The sequence below is a fragment of the Crinia signifera genome, chromosome 4 (genome assembly GCF_055691185.1).
Source record: "Crinia signifera chromosome 4, ASM5569118v1, whole genome shotgun sequence".
NCBI classification, from domain to species: Eukaryota; Metazoa; Chordata; class Amphibia; order Anura; family Myobatrachidae; genus Crinia; species Crinia signifera.
In genome coordinates, this window is record NC_139220.1 from 162,721,330 (window position 1) to 162,736,689 (window position 15,360).

Consider the following 15,360-nt stretch of genomic DNA (forward strand, 5'->3'; position numbering starts at 1 on the left):
TACAATTTGGACTAGATCGCAGCGCATAGGTTTTCCGGTGCAACGAGAAAAGTATGTGCAGCAAATACTTTTTGAGCTGTGCAATGAGATGTGTGATGGGAGAGCGCATCTCATCGCACCCAGCAATTGTACCGTGTATGGGCACCCCGGTGGATTTTTTTTAAAGGCCTGTAAAAGTCGGAAATATTAATGTACTTTCATCGTACTGTTACCTGCAAAGGAGACAGGCTTAGGGAGGTATTTCATTAGCCACTTCTCAAATAGCATTTCCCTGTGTGGTAATCAGGGGTTAATGTGTGCAAGCCTTTGGATTGCACTTAATGTGGAATCAGTGGGTTCCCTCGTCCATTAAACCAGTGGTCAGGGAACTCTGTCCTCATTACCCCACACAGTGCATGTTTTGCTGGTAACCCAGCAGGTGCACAGGTGTACTAATTGCTCAGACACATTTTATAAGGTCCGCAGGTGGAGTTAATTATTTCCCTTGTAATTCTGTGAGGAGACCTGCAAAACATGCACTGCGTGGGGTAATGAGGACAGCGTTCCCTGACCACTGCATTAAACACTCTACTGTTTTTTTTTTTTTTTTTTTTTTTTTTTTTTTCCTCTCCTCACTGATTTTTCCTCACAGTTGCTAATTAATTGAATCACTTGGGAATTGGACAGTTGAGCAATCTGTTTAGGGAGATTATGGTTATCATAGCAGTCGGAGATGTGGGACCTAGGAAAGTTCTGTTTGGTGGATGGAGAATAGTGTTGTGAGGTTTGAGAAGTTGCACACAAATCAAAGAACTAGCATGGCAGAAAACATGTAATGTTAAGCTCTGAGTCGGCCATACACCACTGCTATTGACGGTAATTATTTCAATGGAGTCTTGTGTTTAAATATTTGCACTGCAGAATGCAATGCAACTACAAAGAAAGAAACTTATCAGTTTATACAAGCCAACTAAAGTCATTATTAATTTCCCCATTAAAGCTGTAATACACTAGATCAAGTTTATCTTAGGATTAGTGATATAATAAACCCCCTGTTTGTCTTACATCTTTGTAATGTTGATCCTGTGCAATAATTTCTAAGCTGCTTCATTTTCACAACTCAGTAATATTTTATATGTAAATTGCAATGCAAGAACGTTTTGTTTTGGAAATACAATGTATTTTACAAAACCACACTTTTATATTATTTCTGACGCTATAACTTATAAGATGCATAAATATGCTATTTACCTGTATCACATGCAGTCAGTGTTACTGTGACAGCCAACTGGATTCTGCCTTTTTTTCTCTGTAATCTGGACATAAAGAAAATGTTTAACACGGTTACAGCAGGGTTGCCGACCCTCCCGGAATTTCCGGGAGTCTCCTGAAAATCGGGTACCCCCTCCCGGCCCCCGGAAGGGTGGGCAACCCTCCCGGATTCAGGGGGGACCCCCGCTGACCCCCGGATCGCGGCATTAAAATGCCGCAATCCTCGGGTCTCAGGAGGGGGCGGAGCTAAAACGGCACAATCGCGTCATTTTAGCCCCGCCCCCTCCATGGAGATCCCTGAATTCGATGCTTTTACCAGTATGGGGGCGGGGCTTAGTGATGTCACTCGTTAGCGCCCCCCCCCCCCCCCCCCCCCCCCCGAGCGGCTGCTGAAACTCTCCTCTCCGGGCTTCTCCCGGAGAGGAGAATGTTAAAGACGGCAACCCTGGGTTACAGTGCCTAATCCTGTTTTACCTGTCCACCAGGACATGTTAATAATTTTACATATTGCAGACTGCCTTCCATTCATCAGCCCTCTAAATTAAATTTTATTAATAATGTGAAGAGTGGTACAAAATCATAACTAGTGGGATATTTCTTCTACACACAAAAGCATTGTGCGCTCTTCTGAATGGTGCTGCTGGCCAGACCATTTTTCTGAATCTGACAACACTATTGTTATTTTATCGTCTTCCAAACTACTGCTCTATCATATATACTAAAGGTGTTGCTACGCAGCGTGTCATTCTTGTTTGAGACCTAATTTTAAAGCCTTACTGTCGATCTTGCGTTTTATATCTACTTTTACTTGCTACTACTGACTTCATTATGTGATCTCTACTATTAATTTTTACCCTTCTGACCTGTTCTTGTGTCATGGACAAATGTATTGACTCCTAATCTTACAAATTGTAACATACTTGAGATGGACAAAAGCAAACGGTTTACTCCAAATGATCCCTCCCTTTCTGAAGACTCTTGTAATACAGAAGCTGCCTCTGCCCATATTGCCGTTGGAGGTGATATGCCTCTGAAGAACTCCACTTTTGACCTACACAGTGATTAAGGCCATCAGGAAAAGGGTAGAACCTTTTACTTTAAATCCAGGCTGAGAAATTTCATGGCATTGATTTGAGTTAAAACCAGGGTTTCATTCCCTCATCAAGTTTCTGTAAATGAAAAACTATTTAACAGCAAGTTGCCTTGATTACGTCATCATATCGGCTACTTATGCTGGCCAAAATGGAAGATCTTGAGAACAGATCTTTAATAAATAATTTATGCGTAATTTAACTTAAAAATATATATATATATACCCTGCAAGGTTACTGTACATCTTTTTACCTCTCAATGGCCAAAGGACTAGAGCTTTTCTTTGAGATTAACCAAGATTCCATGGACCAAATTGAGCAATCGCAAGTTTCTCATTTCTCACCATGATTATATTCATAATATGACTATTTTGAATTCTGGCGGTTTACTAGTTTATCATTTAATATTTTGAAATTATTTTTCTATAAACCTTTTATAATGTTACTTTGTTGCAAAGGATTATGTTTTATTAACATTGACTTGTCGTTTTGTATAACTCAGTATATTTTTGTTATGTACTGCTTTAATTTTTCTCTTTCGTTTTCTCACTTTCTTCTTTCTTATTCTTCGGTTTTTCCCTATCTATTGAAGGTACTGAGACAGATTCAGCCCACTAATTGGTTAGATAGGATAGCAGTTAGATAGGTTGAATACTTTGATTTGTAGGGAGTTGGATTATATTATGTCTATATTTCTGGAGCTGCAGGAGGATGCACTGAGACCTAAAATGCTCTTTATTTAACTTCCTGCATTATTTTGATGATCACTTACTATTGATTCAGTGTGATGTCACACCTTCCTTTATACACCTGGAATGTAAAGTATGTGGTATCCACTCCCCAGCCAAATGTAGACCTATTCTCACCGATCTTAATAAAGTATGGGCCAATGTTTTACTTTTTACAGAAAACTCAGCCCCTAATTGAACATACAAAACTTAATATGCTTAGCCATGGAGTTGCAGCCTTTTCCTATTTTAACTGCAAGGCAAAAGGTGTTACTGTTCTTATTCGTCATAGGTTTTTTTTCGACATCCACCGGCAGATTAGAGATCCTTTGTGTAGATAACAAACGGCAAAGTCTACACCCCTACTATTTATAATAGGAATTTCTAGATCACTCTAATATTTTACATCTGTTTGCGACCAGTGCTCATTATTGGAGACTTTAATTTGTCTTCCACTATTTTGGATAGAAGTCAACATCACTCACCATTAAATCTTCCCAAGATAAATTTAAGCTGTATGAGGGACTAACATAGTCTCATAGATGCTTGGAGATTTTGTCATCCTATTGACCAGAAGTTTACCAGTTAGTCAGCCACACATAATGTTTATTTTCTAGATTAGATCATTTGTGTCTAATAGTCTGCCAGGGCCATTGACTTTGACATTGACTCCATCACCTTATCTGATTAGGCCCTCGTCTAGATGTTTCTTCAGGATAAATTCACTTTAGGCTCCCGTTCCCAGTGGTAATTTCTGACAAAATTGTATGAAACATTTAGATCTATGCTGGAATAATTATGTTTTTAATAATGAACAGCATACCACAGATGTTGCTGTCTTCTGCCAAAACTAGTTGAAGGGCGATACTATTGAATTTATGGCTAAAGCTCATTTAAAAATAAAAGATGTGTATAGCCCAGTCTGCTTTAACCTCTAAATCTCAAGCTTTTAAAAAATCTCCCACTCCTGAAAATATATTTTTAAAGAAGCAGAATTACATATTTACCAAAACTTAACCCAAATGGATTATAGCTTCTTAATGGCTTGTAAACTTTTTTTTTTTTTGCATATGGTAATACGGCTCCTGAGGCAAAATATAGCAGTAAATGCTACATTTTCATTGAGTTTAAATATTATGTATGTATTAAGTAATGTTATATTGTAAACTTTAATTGGGTGTCACTGAAGGTCCTTATGTGACAGATCTAAAATTCTATTTGAAATTTGCACAGAAATTACAATTAGTTTCCCCTATATCAGTGGTTCCCAAACTGTGTGCCTAGGCACCCTGGGGTGGAAAAAGATCAATTCATATTATTTATGGTCAATGTACCAGGCAAAACCAGTGCTTGTGGCTGCCAATCATAATCTATATGGACAAACAGAAGCAAATCCTGTCCCTCACCAGATAACTGTGACCTATAAACACAATGCACTTCATTTAATATTTTTTTTCTGAATTTCTCGATAAGAGGCATTTGGCCTAGGGGTGCCTTGAAAATATTTTGATGCTCTAGGGTGCCGTGATTCAAAAAAGTTTGGGAACCCCTGCTCTATATTCACTCCTAACACAGTAGAAAAAAAAATGTTAATCAAATTGCAATCAACCTAATGATGAGGAAGTAGTTAACAAGTATATTTTACATGCTGGAATTTTCTTCTACGATCCCCCATGGCAGCCATGAAAGTGGGATATTCCCCTCCTCCTACCAGATTAGACAGGACTTTTTTCAGGGACCGCCCACCTTGGGTATAATAGCTCACTCCTCCCTTCCCTCTGTGTCTTTTTCTCCTGTCTCCGTCTAGATTGGACAGGCAGGGCTTTGTTATTTTCAAAGCAGGGTTACCTCAGTAAAATATCAGCAAGGCTGATTGGGATGGCTTCCCGGGAAGAAGGTGATGCGGAGGAGTGGGGCCTGTTAGAAACCTGCCTCCTGCATTTCAGCGTCATAGGTAGTATATACTGTGCTTAGCGCCAGCCAAAACTACAAGTAAACCCGGCAGCAAGGATTTAAGGTGCGAGATAGATTATGTGTGCAGCAGGGAAAATACCTGTGGTGTGTGCGCTGCTTATGTCCGGCGGGTGACCGGATCCGTTTTTCGTCTGACCGGACATTTAGGCTGGTCTCCGTCGGGAGCAGTCTCTGTAAGCTGCCGGGGATAGAGACGCGATAGGCAGAAGTGCGCTTAGGCTTCACTTCCGCCGGTGGTGCACAGGAGGTGCGCCGCGAAACAGTGTCCCCGGAAAACTGGAGATGTTTCAGTTCCGCTTTTACGATTTCTTGCGCAAAAGGATCCAGTACTTGTGTGGCGGTATGCCAGGGGTTAAATTACACCCCTATATAGCGAAAAGCTTGGTACATGCTATAGTAAGTTGCAGTTCTTAGAGCAACATGGAGGAAAACCAAGAGAAGATTCCTTCCCAACAGCCAGACAATGCCCCTTTGAGATAAGCCCTTTGGTTTTGGGCATTAGTATTTTATTTTATGATACTAGTTAGGCTTTCTCTTATTTTTTAGTGTGCCTAAGTCACCTGAAGAGAACTGCTAAGAAAAAATTCCTAACTTGCACCTGCATGAGTTGTGATAAAACTTTTGCTAGTTCTGATAAGAAGACATTGTGTAAAGATTGTGATAAATCTCAGCAAGCAAATATGAATAAATCTTACCAATCAGATATGCTTAAAAAATTGATGGATTGGATGAATAAATCTTTCGTGACTAAAGAGGAGTTTATTCAATCTCAGCACCCCAATTGATCCAGAGAACAAGCTGGAATGTTAGGTGAAGGGGAAGGCTCCTCGGAGGAAATAGAGCCATTAGAAGTAGATTCTGCTGAATCAGGGAATTGGAGGAAAATGTGAGATCTTTCAATCTTGAATTGGTGGAAAGTATGTTGAAGAACATTTACAAGTCCATGTATTACCCAGAAGTGACGGATACTACAGTAGATCCGCTTTTTTTTTTTTAAGATAGATCTAAAAAAAGGAGAACATTTTCTGTTCACAAGGTGGTCCGAGAGATGATTAGTAAAGAATGGACCAATATGGATAAAAGGATGGGCAAGAGTAGATAAAGTGTACCCTTTTAAAGATGAAGATTTCCTGAAGTGGTGTTTAGTACCCAAAGTTGATGCAGCGGTGGCAGAGTTGACTTCAAGGACGACTATACCATTAGAAGATGGAGCGGCGTTTAAGGACGCAATGGAAAGGAAGATTGAAAATTCCCTGAGAAAATTACACCAATCTTCTGCATTATAACTTAAAACAAGCGTAGCAATTGCTTCGGTATCCAGAGCTATGAGATTATGGTCGTCTGAGTTACACACGGACATTAATGATTGAATTTATAAACAATACTTTTTGCTGAGTTTACAGATCATACAGAAAGCTATTGAATGACCCTTGATGTAGTGTCATTCTCAGCTAAAGCTATGGCACAGGGAGCCACGGCTAGGATCACTCTGGCTCAAACCATGGCGTGCAGATGCCAACTCCAAAAACAGACTTACTACGTTACCCTTCGAAGGAGGTTTTCTGTTTGGCTCAAAATTGGATTCTATGATCCACAGAATTTCGGGAGACTACCTCAAGACAGAAGAAATAGATTTCCCATTCCTATGTCCAACAGACAAGCTTACTGAGACGTGAGAAGTTGTCGTCCAGGCCGTCCTTACTTCCATAGGGGGAATCCTAATATGACTCGCCAGTCCTTTCGTCAGTCATATAGGAGAGGTTCTAAATTATGATGGTGGATCTGTTGTGAAAGTGGGAGCAGATCAGATATTTGGAAAATGTCAGTTAGACAGATGGGCAATCAATATTATAGAAAACGACTATCAAATACAGTTTCTGGAAAAACAGATTTATCAGATCCAGAGTTCCAGTGAAGCTGGTGGAGAGGCAGACCCTCTACATGAAGATTCAGCAGTTACTGAAAATCAGAGCAATAGAGCATGTCCCGAAAGACCAAGTACGTCAAGGGTATTACTCAAACCTTTTTCTACGATCACATGGCAGCCTTCACATTGGGATTTCATCCCTCCTCCTTGTAATTAGACAGGTTACTTTTTTTCCCCAGGGACCTCCCCTTCCTGTATAAATCCCTGCTCCTCCCAGACCCTGGTGTCTTTTTTTTTTTTTCTATCTCCTTGTGTAGTTAGAGGCAGGAGTGGTTACTTTTATTTGGGCTCACTTCATAGATACAGGGATCACTTGGGGAAGAGCAGCATGGAAGCGTGGCTCTTGTTAGAGTACTGGCCATGTAGGATATACTGCAGCATAAGGTTTGGTAAATCTCCTTTGAAAGAAAATTAAGATGTACATGACAGGCGTTTGTGGCTGCAGGACACGGCGTTCTGTTAGCTGCGGCACATGTAAGGACTACACGGACCAGAATTCATAGCGCCGGAGGCTATTTCCGTCCGGCGCGAGGTATCATAACCATACAGTGACGCGCTTCCGCTGCATCGGGACTACAGCATCCAGGATGCATTGCGGGCGGTACATTTCCGGCGCCAGCGCGCTCTGCAGAGTTTAAAAGCCTCATGAACAGTGGGCAAAACGGAGGCAGTCTGGAGAGCAATCGGAGGTGCAGTATTCCTTTGCAGCGCTGTGGCTGTTGGTTTTCAGTCAATCTGGTTAAGGTAGGACGGGATTCCTTACAAACATGTGTAATATATTCTTGTATGAACATACCTTATGAGGTTTTATGTTCATACAAGTTCTTTTGGCATTATGGATCTGCCTTCCCCCACTAGAGAGGAGAGTGCCCCTGTGAGGTGAGCCCTGTTTATTATTACTGAATGTACAGGATAGGTTTTTAGTTTGTAGCATAGTGACAGGCTTTCTTTCTCCATAGTGTGCCGGAGGGTGATGTACAAACTGGAGCTAGAAAGAAGACCATTAAAAAGAAGCATAGAGAGATATGCTGCATGAATTGTGACAAGAAGTTTGGATTTGTACAAGGCAAAACACTATGTGAACAGTGTGAAGTACAGCCTAAAGAGGATACTAGAGCAAGCAGTGACAGTCATGCTAAGAGACTTGATGGACTGGATGAAACAGTCCTTTGTCTCAAAAGAGGAATATATGGAACAGCAGGGGTCTAAAAGGTCAAGAGACCAGGCAGGACTTTCATATGATGATCCTAATACCTCTGATGACCCAGATGAGGCACAGATTTCCTCTGATAAACCTGGTGAAATTAAAGAGGATACTAGAGTATTTAATTTTGATACAGTTGAGGTCATTTTGAAGAATATATATAAAACCATGAATTATAAAGATCCCGTGACACCTGTGGAGGGTGCGGACGTGTTGTTTGAGGATAGGTCGAAGAAAACCAGATCTTTTCCTGTACACTGTGTTATTAAAGACGTCATTAATAAGGAGTGGACAAATGTTGAGAAGAAACAGGGTAAATTGTTCCGAGTGGATCGGATGTATCCCATTAAGAACAATGAGTTTGTTAAATGGTGTGGCTTACAAAGAATAGATGCAGCTGTGGCGGAAGTTACATCACGTACCACCTTACCTTTGGAGGACGGGGCCTCCTTTAAGGATCCAATGGATCGGAGAATGGAGAATTCACTAAAAATTGCATTTCTCCACAGCAGTGTCTCTGAAAGCTGGAGTATCAATGGCGTCAGTGTCGAGAGCCCTTAGAACATTGAGGAGAAGATCTCCAGACAATATCTGTTGAAGAATTTGGAGGTTATCCAAAAGTCGGTTGAGTTTTTATGTGAAGCCTCATTGGACGTTACAACATTTGCAGCCAGAGCAATGTCAGCAGGTGTAGCCACAAGAAAAACTCTGTGGCTAAGGCCCTGGTCCGCTGGCTCCAATTCAAAGAACAGACTGGTATCATTGCCATTTGAAGGAGCCTTTTTATTTGGAACCAAATTAGATGCTCTAATTCATAGACTCACTGGAGGCAAATCCCTGAAGCTGCCCCAGGATAAGAAGAATCGCTTCCAATATCCTGCAAGCTCCAGACAAGCATTCAGAGAAGCTAAATCATATAGGCCGGGTAGGCCATATAATCAAAGAGGGGCATTTGCCTCTTCACGTCAGTCCTTTCGTCAGAACTTCCGAAGAAGTGGTAGACAATGACAGTCAGCCGTTTCCCCCAGTAGGAGCCCATCTATTACAGTTCTCCAGCAGATGGGGGAATTCAGTTCAGGACAAATGGGTACAGAACATAGGCCCTTATTCTGATCGGTGCGGCTGGATCCGAATATGCGGCCAGGACCGTGCGTGCGAAACCCCACCTTCCATACGGATCGCCAACTCCGTCCGTACGCGGTAAGAAGCTGGCCGAACGGACTGCACATGTATTTTTCACGGAATACGCCTCCTCCATCTAAGGGAACCTCCCCCATCATTCGATGGTCGCAGACCATCGAATGCAGGACCGAGTGCTCCACCAGCTCCCACAACCTCAGACCACACAGACATTTTTCCGTGCAAAAGCAGGGATCTGGGCGGGCAGCTGACATCCGGCGATGTCATATGTCCGCCCACTACACGTGCGTCACGGCCGCATTACCATACGTACGCCCAGCGTTTGCATGGGAACGCCCATGAAACGCGGGGCGTATGCATATGGTAATGAGCCCAAATAGCCCTTCACGCCCCTCTCCACCCCCTGTTCGGAGTGTTCACATATCATGCGGGATTTTGCCGTACGCCCCGCTCGCACATGCGCAGAGACGCCTCTGCACATGCGCAGACACAAAACATCGGCGGGCCGTACGCACGCGGATATATCCGCACCAACCAGAATAAGGGCCATAGTAACCGAAGGTTATCAGCTAGAGTTTGTTCAGATACCTGTCAGAGATTATTTTATGGAGTCAAGAGACCCAAAGTCGATATTGGAAAACAGCTGAAGAAAATCATAGTCAATCTACTACTAATAAAGACGATAGAACCTGTCCCGTCAAGTCAAAGGATGGAGGGGTTTTATTCCAATCTTTTCCTGGTAAGGAAAAATACGGGGGGCTTCAGAACAATAATAGACCTGAGGCGTCTGAATCAGTTTCTGGAGGTAAGAAAGTTCTGCATGGAAGCTATGAAGACTATTACAGCAGGAATAAGAAGAGGAGACTTTATGGTGTCTCTGGACTTGAAAGACGCCTATTATCATGTTCCAATTCACCACAAGCACAGATTTCTCAGGTTTTCAATAAGAGGGAAACCCTACCAATTCACGTGCCTGCCTTTCGGATTAGCCTCATCCCGAGAGTATTCACAAAGGTATTAACAACAGTGGTGGTGAATCTTAGGAAAAAGGGGATTCTGTTATGGCCTTATCTGGACGATATTCTCATTGCAGCCTCATGCAAGCAGACTCTGAAAGAACATTTCCAGATAGTTATGGAATATCTGCAGTCTCACGGATGGCTAGTGAACCTAGAAAAGAGCCAGTTAAAACCAACACACAGAATAAAATTTCTTGGAGTAATGATAGACTCCATGAAGTTCAACATTTCACTGTCGGAGGAGAGATGTATGAAGATAAGAGACCTAGCCATCTCATTGTCAAGAAGAAGAGTTGTGATTCTCAGAGATTGGGTGAAACTTCTGGGAATGATGTCATCCATGATTGGGATAGTTCCATGGGCCCATTGGAATATGAGAGAATTGCAGGGGGCAGTTCTTCCGTACCTAAAAAGATGGGCAAAGAAAGAGAAAACATCGCTTCCAGACAAAGCAAAGAAGTCTGTCATGGTGGAGCAAACCAACATTAAGGGACAAGGTAACATCATTACAGGTTCCCCGGTTCTTAGTCATCACAACCGACGCAAGTCAGTCGGGTTGGGGAGCTCACTGCGAAGGAGAGACGGTACAAGGCCTATGGACAAAAAAAGAGAGTCTAAATTCGTCCAATTGGCGGCAGGCCGAGGCGGTCTGGAGAGCAATCGAAGCCTTGTCGCCAAGAATCAAGAAATCAGATTTAAGAATCTTTTCGGACAATACTTCAGTCGTGAACAACAAAAGAAATAGTAAACCAACCGGCGCTTCACTTCAAAGCTGCTGCAAAGATCTATATAGATAGCAACTACAAATGCTATAAAAACAGAATATACAAAGAAGATTATACAGATCACTGCGCTGCTTCTCCTCTCACAAGTGAAATGACAATTTCGGTCTAGATTTTCACTGTAGTTCTTTATCTGATGTTACTCCTTTGATGTGTATTTTCTCTCCATATATGAAAAAGAAAAACAATAAAGGGTACAGGCTGTCAGGTGGTGTTTCTTTTTATGTGAAATGACAGAATGTTAAATCCAAGAAAGGGGGGGAAAGATCCCAAACTTCCCACGACTGGATTGCTTACACTGCTTACAATATAAGATGTGTATATAGTCTCATCTGGGTATCTTTTGTTAAGGGACCACCAAAACGTGCTCAGGATGGTATAGACTCTTACATGTGCTTACATGTGAAACGCTGGAAAAACACACATAATGGTATCTTTTGTAATCCAAAAGTATAGCTCACACTATCTTACGTGATATGGTGTATGGCCAATCTTGTAAAGGTATCTTTCAATCAGACGGTATACCATATAAATGAAATAAAAAAACTCCTCATGGTGCAAATATGATAAAATAACATGAGGCTTTAATAACAATGTGGCGAACCTTGAGAAAGACGCCTGGAGCATCGAAACATGTTGGAGGAGTGTATCTAGAGAGGCCACCCACGTTACCCAGGATCAGGTTGGAAGTCTGCAGCAGGAGTGACCCGGGTTCCACCTATCTTCTGACTGTTATCCCTGTTCCTACGGTACGAGGCTTGACCTTCTGTTTTTATACATTGTTATTAAAGCCTCATGTTATTTTATCATATTTGCACCATGAGGAGTTTTTTTATTTCATTTATATGGTATACCGTCTGATTGAAAGATACCTTAACAAAGGTTCCCTTAACAAAAGATACCCAGATGAGACTATATACACGTCTTATATTGTAAGCAGTGTAAGCAATCCAGTCGTGGGAAGTTTGGGATCTTTCCCCCCCTTTCTTGGATTTAACATTCTGTCATTTCACATAAAAAGAAACACCACCTGACAGCCTGCAACCTTTATTGTTTTTCTTTTTCATATATGGAGCGAAAATACACATCAAAGGAGTAACTTCAGATAAAGAACTACAGTGAAAATCTAGACCGAAATTGTAATTTCACTTGTGAGAGGAGAAGCAGCGCAGTGATCTGTATAATCTTCTTTGTAAATACTTCAGTCGTGGCGTACCTGAATCATCAGGGGGGTATGAAGAGCAAGTCCCTCATGAATGTAGTCTCAAGGATACTATCATGGGCAGAAGAGAATCTGAATTACCGAACAGCCATATTCATGCCAGGGAAACAGAATATTCTGGCAGATTTCCTCAGTCACAATGAAATCCTTCCAGGCGAGTGGGAATTGAATGGAGAAGTCTTCAGGGAACTGACCAGTCGGTTTAGGGTTCCAGAAGTAGACCTTATGGCGACACACTTGAACAGAAAGGTAGAGAAATTCTTCCCCAGACATCAGCAGCAGATGCCTTTTCAGTCCAGTGGACATTCCAGCTAGGATATGTTTTCCCTCCAGTCCCACTAATTCACAAGGTCTAGAAGAAGATAATGGAAGATCAAGTAGAAGTAATAGTAATTCTTCCTTTCTGGCCTCGAAGAGCTTGGTTTACAACAGTTCAGAGATTGGCTGTTCTAGGTCCTTGGACACTTCCAATAATACCGAATCTATTGAAGCAAGATCAAGTATTCCATCCAGACCCAGCTACACTAGCTTTGACGGCCTGGAAATTGAGAGGAACTCCTTGAAACCGAATGGTCTTTCCGACCAAGTTGTTGCGATCTTACTACAAGCAAGAAATAAGGTTTCTTCAGTTATTTACTATAGAGTATGGTGTGCCTTTATCAACTGGAGGGGAGTATCACTACCAATACAGGAGGTATCCACAGCAGAGGTGTTACAGTTCCTTTGTAGGGGGTTCTCCGAGGGTTTGGCCAACTCTACATTAAAGGTGCAGATTTCAGCCTTAAGGGTTCTGGTGGAGAGAAAGCTAGCAGAACAACAACTGATAATAAGATTCTGTAATGCAATCAAGAGATTGAGACCGCCAATTAGATCACTAGTAGCGTCATGGGATTTGAATTTGCTCTTAACAGCCTTGATGAAATCCCCCTTTGAGCCTTTGTCAGAGACTTCGCTAAGATATTTAACCTGGAAGACAGTGTTTTTAGTTGCCATAACATCGGCAAGAAGAGTCAGTGAATTGCAAGCCCTTTGGGCTGAAGAACCTTACTTAAAGATACTTCCAGGGAGTATAGTCTTGAACAAATCCGCATTTCGTTCCCAAGGTGATTTCTGAATTTCACCTTAATCAAGAGATTTCTTTACCCTCATTTTATCCAGATCCAAAAGATGAAGAGGAAGAATTGTTACACAAGTTGGATGTGGTAAGGTATTACCATTTATCTACAAAGAATGGAAGGTCAGAAAATCGAGAAGCCTATTTATCATTCCAGAAGGCGCTAGAAAGGGGCTTACACCTACCAAACAGACCATTGCTAGATGGTTAAGAGAAGTTATATCGTTTACGTATAAATTGGAAGGAAGAGAAGTCCCGACAATCGTTACGGTACACTCCACTAGGGCTACTGCAATGTCTTGGGCCTTGAAGGCGAAGGCATCAATCAAGGAGCTGTGTGATGCTGCCACTTGGTCCTCAATTCATACCTTTTCAAGACATTATGAGCTAGATGTATCCAGAACCCAGTTTGGGGGTCAAGTTCTGCAGAGTGTGTTTGAGAATTAAATCTTATAGAGCATGCATTTGTGTCCCTCCCTTTCTTATTATGGCTTTGGTATTTCCCAATGTGAAGGCTGCCATGGGATCGTAGAAGAAAATGTCGGATTATACTCACCGATAATTCCTTTTCTTCTTAGAGACCATGGCAGCCATTATTTGCCCTCCCTTTGTGTTCTTTTTTCCCTGGAATATGGAAGGAGACACTCAAAAAGACACCAGGGTCTGGGAGGAGCAGGGATTTATACAGGAAGGAGAGGTCCCTGGGGAAAAAAGTAACCTGTCTAATTACAAGGAGGAGGGATGAAATCCCAATGTGAAGGCTGCCATGGTCTCTAAGAAGAAAAGGAATTATCGGTGAGTATAATCCGACATTTTCTTGTAGAAAAGAGTACAGGTGGGTTCAGGACCATCCTGGACCTGAGGGAATTGAATATCTTTATCAGAAAAATATTGTTCAGAATGGAGACGATAAGTTCTATTTTTATGGGGAGGACCATGTTTCTTAAGGAGACCTTTTAGCGCAGGGCTGGGCAACACCGTCCCTCCAGATGTTAATGAACTACACATCCCAGCATGCCTTGCATCAGTTTCAGCATGGCCACATAGCAAAACTAATGCAAAGCATCCTGGGATGTGTAGTTCATTAACATCTGGAGGGCCGGTTTTGCCCAGCCCTGTCTTAGCGTCTATAGATCTAAAAGATGCCTGGGTACTTATGTATTATCTGGGCTCCCATGTTAAATGCACCCCATTTTTTCATACCCCTACTATTCAACTACGCATGGAGTTTATTTTATATAGTGTGGCGAGCCACCGTGCCCGAAGCGTGGCGAGCGGATGCGGTCTCATAAGAAAAACGGGAGCCCAGATATTACATAAGTACCGATGCCTATTATCACGTTCCGATAAGGCAAGAAGACGATACGTTTTTCTCAGGTTCTCACTTCAAGATCACCATTATCAGTTCTCCTGTCTTCCCTTCAGGCACAAAACATCTCCCAGAGTGTTCACAAAAGTCTTGGTGACACTTATTGCAGAGCTAATGAAACAAGGAATACAAATTTGGCCTTACCTAGACGATCTGTTGCTGGCAGGGAGGTCTATGAAGGAGATTCAACTCAGTGTCAAGATCACAATAAAGTTTCTACAAGATCATGGTTGGTTAATCAACCAAGTGTCAACTGCTTACTTCTCAGACTATCAAGTTCCTAGGTGTTCTAATAGACAAAGAGAAATTCTCAGTAAGTTTGTCAAGGGATTGTTGTCTGAAGATTCAGAGTCTGGTGCAGATGTTCTTGCTGAAGGGAAAATGCTCTCTGAAATCCGGTTTGCAGCTTCTAGGAATGATGGTGTCATGTATCCATATCATCCCTTGGGCTCAGTGGTACATGAGGAGTCTTCAGTGGCAGCTACTCCCATATATGAATAATCAAACCCACGACGGGTTTCAAGTCCTAATGAATTCCA